At 54.7% G+C, this 10,805-nt stretch overlaps 1 protein-coding gene across 1 annotated transcript in view; it reads left to right on the top strand.

Moving 5' to 3' along the window:
• Positions 1-296: 296 nt before the first annotated feature.
• Positions 297-10,805, top strand: part of LOC105552965 (zinc finger protein 385C) — a 43,066-nt gene continuing 32,557 nt past the window's right edge. The window contains exon 1 of the mRNA XM_011998827.1: positions 297-545. The gene's annotated coding sequence lies outside the window, so the exon portion shown is untranslated. The remainder of the gene's footprint in view (positions 546-10,805) is intronic.

Genomic DNA, 10,805 nt, shown 5'->3' on the forward strand with positions numbered 1-10,805 from the left:
GGTTTCACCATGTTGGTCAGGCTGGTCTCGAACTCCTGACCTCAGCTGATCCACCCACCTCAGCCTCCCAAAGTGCTGGGATTACAGGCGTGAGCCACCTCCAAGAGTCCCAAGTTTTAATGCTGCTTTGCTTGAAATAGACTCCATTATGCAACCTTCCACCATCCTTGGGCTGGGGCATTTCAGAGGGATACAGAGGATACAGAGCTCTGCATCTCCCGGTCTTGAGCCCCTCCTGCTCCAAGTATTCACAACCATTTGGTGTTCATTCGTCTCCCTCTCTATCCACTCAGGTATGAAGCGGCCACTGAGCCCACCCCCACCGGCTGAGAAGGAGCCCCCCGTATCTGGAGCTGCTGAGTGCCCCCCTCGGCCCCCAGAACCACCTAAGCCCAAGCGAGAAAGAAAGCGGCCATCGTACACGCTCTGTGATGTCTGCAACATCCAGCTGAACTCGGCGGCCCAGGCCCAGGTGCACTGTGGGGGGCGGGCCCACCAGAGGCGGCTTCGGCAGCTCAGCTTGGGGAAGAGCCCCTCAGGGCCAGGTCAGTGTGGAGGAGCGCTGCTCCCACAAATTTGGTTTGGGGAGGATCTCTGTCTGGGCCCCTCTGAGGGGCTCTGGGTCTGTGGCCTCCCTTCATGGGGGTCTTTGCGTCTGGGGTGCCCTCAATGAGGTCTTAGGGTCTGAAGCCCCCCTGATGCCAGCAAGTTTTATTCTGCATCTGGACAGCCCTTCTGTGGGACCTCTCGGAGTCTGTGGGTCCTTAGGCCGCCTCTTGGGTCTTTGTTTCTGGGGATTCTCCCTGTGGGATCTTTAGGGATCAGGACCCCTAAGCAGCCCTTCTCCAGCCTGGAGCCTCCTGGTAGCCACAGGCTTTCAGACAAGGGCCTCATCTGCGGGGTGGGGGTCCCAGGCTCCAGCTCAGGTCTGTGGTCTCTGAAGGCCAAGGTCAGCAAGGTACACAGCACTCCAACCCAGGGACAAGGGGGAGGCCCCTCTTCCTTTGGATTCCCTGCCAGGATTTCTGCTTCTCCCTAGCTGGGGTGACTTTGCAGAGGTTTGGCTATGAGCTTGGAAGGGGCAGCTGGCTGCAAGGCAGATTTCTGGGGGAAATGGGTGAATGCCTCCATGAGGGTGATTCTAGCTGACAGGTGCACAGGGGCCATAGGGAAAGTAAGAACCGGCCAGGCTGCTGTTGGCAGAGCAAACAGATTCACATCCAGGCCCAGTGTAGGGAGGTGGGAAAGGTGGGAACTTACCCCTGGCTCCTGGGGGAGGCCAACAGAAACCTACCTTGCAGCCCAGGTTGACAGGTTTGCTGGAGGCTACACTTTGACCTCAGACACCCTCTTGAGGGCTGTCTTCTCTTTTGGTGATATTCATGGGGCACCCACTGTGTCTCTCGCTCCACACACACACACTCCTGTAGGCCGGAGACAAGTAAGATCCAATCTCTCTGCTTACCACCCTCCCCAAGATTGAGTGGGTCTTTTGGATGGAGACAGAGGTGAAAAGAGATGAGGGTTGTGGTTGCCACGTGGGACATACCCTCAGGGCACAAAGGCAAAACTGCAGTCCCTGGGGACACCAGGAAAGTCTCGTGAAGGAAGAGGAGGCTGAGCCTCCGAACATGGATGACGGGAGTAGGGGTATTACAGGCAGAGGTCATGGCATAAGCAAAGCCAGGATGCTCTGGTGACTGGGACCAGCTTCTCCCCACCCAAGCATTTCAGGCTGGACACCAAAGGCATGACTCTGAGCAAGAGAGTATCTGACTGATGGGTGTTTCTGGAGCTTATGTGTCTGTCTGGATTCGAAAGTCACTCATTGGCTGGTCATGGTGGCTCATCCCTCTAATCCTAGCACTTTGAGGGGCTGAGGCAAGTGGATTACTTAAGGCCAGGAGTTTGAGACCAGCCTGGCCAACATGGCAAAACCCCATTTCTACTAAAAATACAAAAATTAGCCGGGTATGGTGGCACACACCTGTAGTCCCAGCTACTTGGGAGGCTGAGGCAGACGAATCACTTGAACCCAAGAGGTGGAGGTTGCAGTGAGCCGAGATTGTGGCACTGCACTCCAGCCTGGGCAACAGAGCAAGACCCTGTCTCAAAAAAAAAAAAAGAAAAAAAAAAGTAACTCATTAATTCACCAAATGTTTATTGACCACCTACTAGGTGTAATCTGCTTTTGGGAGACTCACATTTTTAAAAGACATCATATCTTCCTGTCAGGGAAAAGCTATCTAAATAACTACACATGCAGATGAGTTTGTTCCAGAATAATAACAGGCTTCCTAGAGGTGGATTCAGGGTGCGTCAGTAAGTCAGAGGAGGGTCCAGGTGCAGTGGCTCATGCCTGTAATCCCAACACTTTGGGAGCCCAAAGTGGGCAGATTGCCTGAGTTCAGGTGTTCGAGAACAACCTGGGCAACATGGCAAAACCTCATCTACTAAAAAAAACAAAATATTAGCCTGCTGTGATGGTGGGTACTTGTAGTCCCCGCTATTCAGGAGGCTGAGGCACAAGAATTGCTTGAGCCCAGGAGGTGGAGGTTGCAGTGAGCTGAGATCGCACCATTGCACTCCAGCCTGGGCAACAGAGGGAGACCCTGTCTAAAAAAAAAAAAAAAAAGAAGTCAGAGGAGGGAGAGGTAAATTGACACAGGCAGTGACATTGATGGTGGCTACTGGAGACAAAGAGAGGATCCCAGGCAGGGAAGCAGCTGGAGCAAAGGCACTGAGGCCTGCAAGCCCATGGCCAACATGGGGAAACCCCATCTCTACTAAAAATACAAAAATTAGCCAGGCGTGGTTGTGGGGCACCTGTAGTCCCAGCTATTCGGGAGGCTGAAGCAAGAGAATCACTTGAACCTGGGAGGCAGACATTGCAGTGAGCTGAGATCATGCCACTGCACTCTAGCCTGGGTGATAGAGACTCCATCACAAAAAAGAATAAAAAAAAGATGCCAGCAACTGCCCCTGAGGTAGGGGGCAGGGTGAGGGGAAGCATGTTGGGACCCTCAGCTGCCCTGGATGCCTCTTCCAGCTCTGCCCAGGTGGGGACTAGGCCGGTGTGCCCCTCTCCACAGAGCAGAGTCCTCAGGGTGGAGCTCCCGGGCGGAGGCTCCCTGGGGAAAATGCAGAGAGCCACAGCCATTCCAGGGAGGCCGAGGCTAAGTGTGGGCAGCGTTGAATGTGCTGCCTTGGTCCTAGGCACTCAGTGTCCGGGGCGCCACGCCAGATTGAGACACGAGGTCTCAGGCCTGTGGCAGCCAGGAGGGGCACTTTTCCGTGGGAGCTGTCACTTTGATTAGGGGCCTGCAGGGCTGGAGGCTTCCACAGTGACAGGCAGTCACAGGCAGTAAGGCAGGGACCCTCTCCTGCTCACATCCCCCGAGGCCATCTGTGGGAGGGAGCCTGGGGGTGGTTCTCTGAGCCTCCTCGCCAAGGTCTCAGTCAGAGGCCTCCTTCTTCAGCAGCATCTGGCTCCTGGAATTCTCACTCCCAGCTCTGAGTGAGCCCTGAATACCTTGGAGGGGCACAGGAGGAGGAAGCAGCAGGAACCCACACTTCATCTCCCTCCTCCAAGCACTGCCCTGACTTACCCTGCCCACCCCCCATCTGTCTCCTACCCAAGAGGCCCTTTCATTCTTCTTTTTTTTTTTTTTGAGACTGAGTCTCACTCTGTCGCCCAGGCTGGAGTGCAGTGGTGGGATCCCAGCTCATTGCAACCTCCACTTCCCAGGTTCAAGCAATTCTCCTGCCTCAGCCTCTCTAGTAGCTGGGATTACAGGCACCTGCCACCATACCTGGCTAATATTGTGTTTTTAGTAGAGACGGAGTTTCACTATATTAGCCAGGCTGGTCTCAAACTCCCAACCTCAGGTGATCCGCCTGCCTCGGCCTCCCAAAGTGCTGGGATTACAGGCCTGAGCCACTGTGCCTGGCCTCTTTCATTCTTCAGGAATGCATCTTGAGCCTTCTTTCACCCCCCTTGCCTCTCCTCCCAATGGAGGTGTGGTACAGGGACCTTCCCCAGAAGAAGGCTGAACTCCATGACCCTAAGGACCATCACACACAGACACACACCCCTAAATAACTTTAAGTGATTATCTGACATCTGCAAAGAGACAGAGGTTTGCTGTCCCCTCGCACTAACCTCTGATACAGATGTTGAGCCGGCACAGGGCATCGGGGGACAGCTGGGCAAGAAGCAACGAACTAACCCCAGCCCCACACAGAGGATCTGCTTAGGAGCTGAACAAAGCACTTGCACCCGCAGCATGGCATTCCCTCCTCACCCAGCCACCCTAGGCACAGATGACGACATTCAGTCTCACTTTATAAACTGGGAGAGTGGGGTTCAGGGAGATTAGGTAACACCCAAGGCCACACAGTTGGGTTTGGGTCTTAGGTTTCAGACTCTATTTTGTTTTGTTTTGTTTATTGAGACGTCTTGTTCTGTTGCTCAGGCTGGAGTGCCTGGCACAATCGTAGCTCACTGCATCCTCCACCTCCTGGGCTCAAGCAGTCCTCCCTCCGCCTTCTAAGTAGCTGGGACTACAGGCATGCACCACCATGCCTGGCTAAATTTTTTGTTATTTTTAAAAATTTTTGTAGAGACAGGGTGTATTAGTCCATTTTCACGCTGCTGATAAAGACATACCAGAGACTGGACCGTTTACAAAAGAAAGGGTTTTAATGGACTCACAGTTCCACATGGCTGGGGAGGCCTCACAGTCATGATGGAGGGTGAAAGGCACGTATCACATGGTGGCAGACAAGAGAAGAATGACAGCCAAGTGAAAGGGGTTTCCCCTCATTAACCCATCAGATCTCATGAGACTTACTCAGTACCACGAGAACGGTATGGGGGAAACTGACCCCATTATTCAATCATCTCCCACTGGATCCCTCCCACAACACGAAGGAATTATGGGAGCTACAATTTAGGATGAGATTTGGATGGGGACACAGCCAAACCATATCACAAGGTCTCGCTATGTTGCCCAGGCTGGTCTCAAACTCTTGGCCCCAAGCAATCCTCCCGCCTCAGCCTCCCAAAGTGCTGGGATTACAGGCGTGAGCTACTGCACCCAGCCCCAGGTTTCTGACTCTAAATTCTATCTCACACTCTTATCTGATGCCCTGCTGAGGAGAACAGAATATATTAGGAGCAACTGAGCCATGTTTGAGAGCGGGGAGGAGTATGACCCAGAGGGCAGGCTGTCCCAGCAGATGATTCCACAAATGCTCGGGACCTATGGCCACTCCTGTGCCCTGTCCCTTGGTGTGCTCAACTTAAGAATGGGAAGGCGCCAGCCATCTGGCTAGGGACGGGGAGAGTAGCTTACTAAAGCCAACCAGCCCCTCCCTTGTCTCTTGGTAGAAAGAACCCAGTCATCCAAGTCAGAGTGGGCCTGCTCCATGGCATCCATTGCAACATGACACAGGAGGGGACAGGAGAGCATTTCTGAAATGACTTAAGCTCTGGCTTGCTGAAATGGCCAGAAGAACCTTAGTCAGGGATTGCACGGTAGACAGTATGGGGGGCAGGAAAGCAGAGATCGAGTCAGACTATAATGGATTTCAGGGCCAAGATGGCTGCAGCTATAACACATGTCCCTGTGCCTTCCAGCGGGAGAGGGGTAGTGGTCAGAGTGGCAGGCCAAAGCTAGGCTCCCCTACTCTGCGCCCTCAGACCTCCCCTAGCTCCTGTTCGAATCGGTCCCTCCATCCACTTTCCAAGTCTTTGACTACAGAAGCCTCTGGCTGCATCCTGGGCCCCAGAGATCAAAGACCTTGAGCTCAAGTCATGCCTGAGTCACTGGCTTGATGAGCTTCTCACCCCTACTCCCTGCAGATGGATTAATTTCAGTCCCATCAGGAGGCCCCGGAAGCCCTCCAGCCTGTCCCCCATCCTTCAGTATCTCCCTGGGTTGCCGTTTCCTCCCCAGTCACGGCCTCCCACACACATACTGAGGCCTTTGGGTGCGTGCTGCAAAGAAACGGTGCTCCCCCAAGGCCACTGAGAAGTTCTTCTTGCAGTCTGACCTGCCTCTGCCTCCTGCTGCTATTCTCGCTTGGTGGCAGGTGACAGAAGTGCCCCACACTCTTCCTGAATGTCATCATATCCCCCTCCCCCAGGTGTGATCCTGACCATTGGTATCCCCCTCCCCCAGGACCACCAGGAAAAGCAAGGCTGTCTGGTTAGAGAATTAGGGGGCTTAGCTCAGATCCCTGCCCTGGAAGAAGACAAAGATTCTGTCTGTCTCTGGGTGGGTTAATTAGCTCTGGGTTTGAGTTTCCTTCCTCTCCCCACACAAACAACTCCTCCCCGCAGAGCCCCTTCCTAACAAACCTGTTTTCAGGAGCTGCTGCAGCCAACCCCTCCCAGATCTTCTTTGTGGTTCGAGTGTTGGCTGCTCCAGAGATTACAGGTTATTGTCTGGTGGAGACAGGATGCTGAGGGGGTGGGGGGCTAGCATTGGAACCTGGGTTTGGAATGCAGGACTGGATCCAGCTGTGGGCTGGCTGCCTCCTTCCCCCACTCCACCCCCTCCCAGCCACCAGGTGCTCAGGTCAGTAAAGAGCCAGCTTTTAGGAAGAAGAGGGAGAGGAAGGAGTGAATGGAGGGGAGAAGGACGGGGCTGGGGGATTTGGGGTGGGCAGGGGAGGGGTGTCAGGAGTTCTAGTGGATCAGGCCGGGTGCTGTGGCTCACATCTGTAATCCTAACATTTTGGGAGGCCAAGGCAGGTGGATCATTTGAGGTCAGGAGTTCGAGATCGCCCTAGCCAACATGGTGCAACCTCCTCTCTACTAAAAATACAAAAATTAGCTGGGCATGGTGGCGGGCACCTGTAATCCCAGCTACTCTAGAGGTTGAGGCAGGAGAATCACTTGAACCCGGGAGGCAGAGGTTACAGTGAGCCTAGATCTTGCCACTGCACTCCAGCCTGGATGACAGAGCGAAATTCTGTTTCAAAAAAAAAGAAGTTCCAGTGGATCAGATGAACTCCCTCCTCTCCTTCCTGGCATTGCCCAGGTAACAGATCCAGGGGTCCAGGTGGTAGACTAACAGTGGCAAGACACCTGGATCCCCGTTCCCCAACCCCCACATGGCCAGTGCTCTTTGATAAAGTGGCAACACCTCTCTCAAGCTCAGTTTCCTCTTCAGCAACAGCAGTTAAACATAAGGGGATGGTGAGGAGAGGATGAGTGAGGTTGGGCAGGAGAATGGGCTCCTGAAGCAAATCCTGAGGCAAGAGGACGGCAAGAGCCATCCAGCAGGCAGAGCAGGGCCAGTAGCTCCTCCTTCCCTGGAGGTCCCTTGGACAAAGTCAGCCCTTCCAACCCTTTGCTTCAGTGTAAGAGGCCCCAGGCAAGGGAATCCTCCGGGAGTGGGGGCTGAGGGATGCTCCCTGATACCCTCCCCCAGTTCTTGGTCTGCACATTTGCCCCCATACTTCTCCCCCGGGGGGATAAGCATGCCGTGTTCTTTCTACCTGCGGTTGGGATGGGGGAAACCAGAGAATGGGCAGCTCCTTCCTGGCAAAGACAGACAGGGCCCTGGAACGACGCTGCTTTCCAGGCAGAACCAGGAGTCCCTCCCTCGCGCCCTCCCCTCCTGTCCCTCATATCCCCCCCTTCCCTCTGTCACTCTGGCTGGGTTTCATTTGCTCCTCGTTCTGCGCTCCGCGGTGTCTCCAAAGGCAGAGAATGCTCTTGGGTGAGTGCTGAGGACACCTGGGCTGGGAAGTGGGGAGAGGGTTTAGGTGAGGGTGGTCCTCTCCCCTCTCCCCAGCCCAATCTTTTCCGGCTATAGTTGGCCCCCAAAAGTTGTCTGTCAGAGACACCAGTAGCCAGTTACTCTCAACCCTTTTCCCAGGTTCAGGGCTGGGCAGGGAAGCCCCCACTGTGGCCGAGAACAAAGGTGAAAGGAGGGGCAGGAATGGTGGGGAGCTGGAGGTCCACCCTGCAGGAAACAGGGGTGCTGGACATCTGGGCAGATGCCTGTTCAGGAGCCCGTGTCAAAGGTTCCGTGTATCAGACCTCACCTTTAACTGCCTCTGAGGGGCCAGGGGAGCAGGAGACGTCCGAGGGGAGTGAAGCGGGAGCTGTTACTGCAGCAGAGAAAGAGAGAGAAGCAGACAGAGGGAGATGGAAATCAGGGTGCCTCCTCCCTGAGATCCGGCCACTGCACTGGGGTCCACACCAATGCCCCCCTCCCCGTCTTTATCCATGGTCTGCCAGCTCACCTCTCCACACAGAGGGTTGCCTGGCCTTTTTTGAGGGAGACAGCCATCACCCATCAAAGGCTGTTTGGGGGAACCCTTTCATTGGGGGAAAAGGCCTGGAGACAGTGGGACTGGGGACAGAGTTTCTGTTGTGGCTGGGCTTTGGAGTCTTCCTCCAGCTTAGGGGAGTCTGCACATCCTGAGTGCTAGATGACCCAGAAGTGGCTCGGGGACTCTGGAGAATGTGGGGAGGAAGCCCCTGGCCACGGTGGGAGTGGGCATGCAGTATGTCTTGGCTCAACCTCTCACTCCCCACTTTGGCTCTCTCTCCCTGGACTCCCATATTCTTCGCAGAGTTTGGGTTTTATCCATGATAGAAATGGCAGTGTCATTATTTGAGATGTGTTGTGTGCAGGCATGTGCCTCTGGGAGGACCCTATCATCTGCCCTGTGACTTGGGGGTATGGGGGTGGGAGAAGGAGTGGGAGAGAGACTCTGTTTGGAGATATGCTCTTTTAAGTCCGATGCATTTAATTTTGTAAGGGGAGTGTGTGTGCACACCAGTCTCTGCATCTGCATATGGCTCTTTGTGTACATGCATCTATCTTTGTGAAGGTGTGTGCCGCTGTGTGCCCATTGCTGTCCTTGGTCTATATCTGCATTTGTAGGGGTCTGCACATTCATGTGCATCTGTCTCTCTGGGTATATGTATACACAGGTATGTCTTTGTTGCTTGTGCCCATCTGTGTATGCATGCATGCTCTTGTGTGGCCAGTGTGCCTGCCTTTGCCTCCCGGCCAGCATGAGTATCTGTGTATCTTGGCATCAGTACCACTTCCATATGTATATGCATCTCATGTGTAGATGGAATACATGGTCTAACTGTGGGGGGAAGTATGTATGTATGTGCCTTGATGTCTATACCTGCCACTATCCATGGGTGATATGGGCCTCAGGTTGTGTGTCTCTGTGCTCGTGTGTGTGTGTGTGTCTGTCTGTCTTTTCCCATTATGGCAAAATAGCAGGATGTGGCTTTCCCAGATCTTGTCCCTTGGTGGCAGCCAGGGTGATGTTATTTCATAAGATTTCTGCTCTGTGCCCTGCCCCAGCCTCGGTTGGACCTTTGGGGGCAGCCTCTTCTCCTGTACTCGGTCTGGCTTGCTCATACCTCTGACCACACCCCACCCTCTTGAGGCAGTTGGCTAATGAGCCATGGCTGCTCCAAGACACTTAGGTGGCTGTTCTGCAGCAAAATGCTATCCAAGAAGACCTGCCCCCAACCTGACCCTTTTAGGGTGCAGAATTCTGGACCTGAGGGCTGTGTGGTGCCATTCGGGGGCAGCTGTGGGGGCTGTGGCTCCCTTCATTTGAGTGTAGCCAGGAGTCAGGCGGCCACACGTGTGTGTGCATGTGACTCGCGCACCATCCCAGCAGCCCTGGGGCTGGGGTTCACAGTGAATGTCAGAGGCAGACGGTGGGTGGCACAGAGCAGTGCTGCATGGAGGATGCTGGGGCGGAGGAGTTCCCAGCAGCCACTGGTAGGGCTGGGACCTCAAATCAACATGCACCCTAGGCCTTTTGCAGAAGAGCAGTGTACCCAATTGTGAGGGGACTGGAAGGCATTTCTGGGTGACTTGGTGCTGTCTGGAAGGGAGACTGGGTCATTCTTTTGACATTCCCTTGACCCACAGCAGCAGTCCAGCCCCCTCTCTGAATGGCCTCCACACCCAGCACCGCATTTGGTCTTCAGACCCATTTCTGTCCTGTCCTAGCCTCCTCCCCGGGTTGTAATTCCCGCTTTACAGATGAGGAAACAGGCTCATAGCTAAGTGTCCTGTCCAAGGCCTCAGAGTTAAATATAACTGGAGCTCCATCCCAGGCCTCTGGACTCCACACCTCCACGTCTGGGAGGGTTGGGGTGCCACAACAGCACATTCCTCCTGCAGGGAACCTCCTCAATTCACCTCTCAGGGTAACGCAGACAGGGATGAGGGTCGGCTGTGTATCAGAGTTCTAGAAAAAGGTCACTCCAACCTCCCTCCCTCTTCCCCACTCTGTCAACCCCACTGCAAATAACTCACTAGGCTAAAACAATGAGCTTCCCAGTTCCAACTCCTCCGAAGGAGGCTCCCCATCAGGTGGGAAGGTCCAAATCCCCAGCATTCCCCTAGAGCCATCCAGCATCAGGCACTGCCCCCACCCACCCCAATTCTTCATGAACCTGCAGCGACCTGTCAACTTCCAGAGGAGATCTTTGCTCTGCCATCCCACGGCCTGGAGTGCCCTTCCCCTAGTAATAGTTCACTTACCCAGAATGCTGCGAACCCTAATTGACCCTCCCTGCAGACCTTCAGCTGATCGCCCGCTCCTTGGTGATCCCAAAGCACTTGCTTCTAAACTCTCAGAGCACTTTGCAGCCTCCACGGCGCTCTACCTGTCTGTCTCTTACGGCTGTGAGCCCCTCGAGGAACCCCGGATACATGCGCGGACCGAATGAACCCCGGCACCGCGCTGCTTGCGGTCTAGCCTCAGTGGCTCCTGCTGCGGCGCGTGCGGCGGCAGGG

Source organism: Mandrillus leucophaeus, unplaced genomic scaffold (assembly GCF_000951045.1).
Source record: "Mandrillus leucophaeus isolate KB7577 unplaced genomic scaffold, Mleu.le_1.0 Scaffold58, whole genome shotgun sequence".
In the NCBI taxonomy this organism is placed as follows: Eukaryota; Metazoa; Chordata; class Mammalia; order Primates; family Cercopithecidae; genus Mandrillus; species Mandrillus leucophaeus.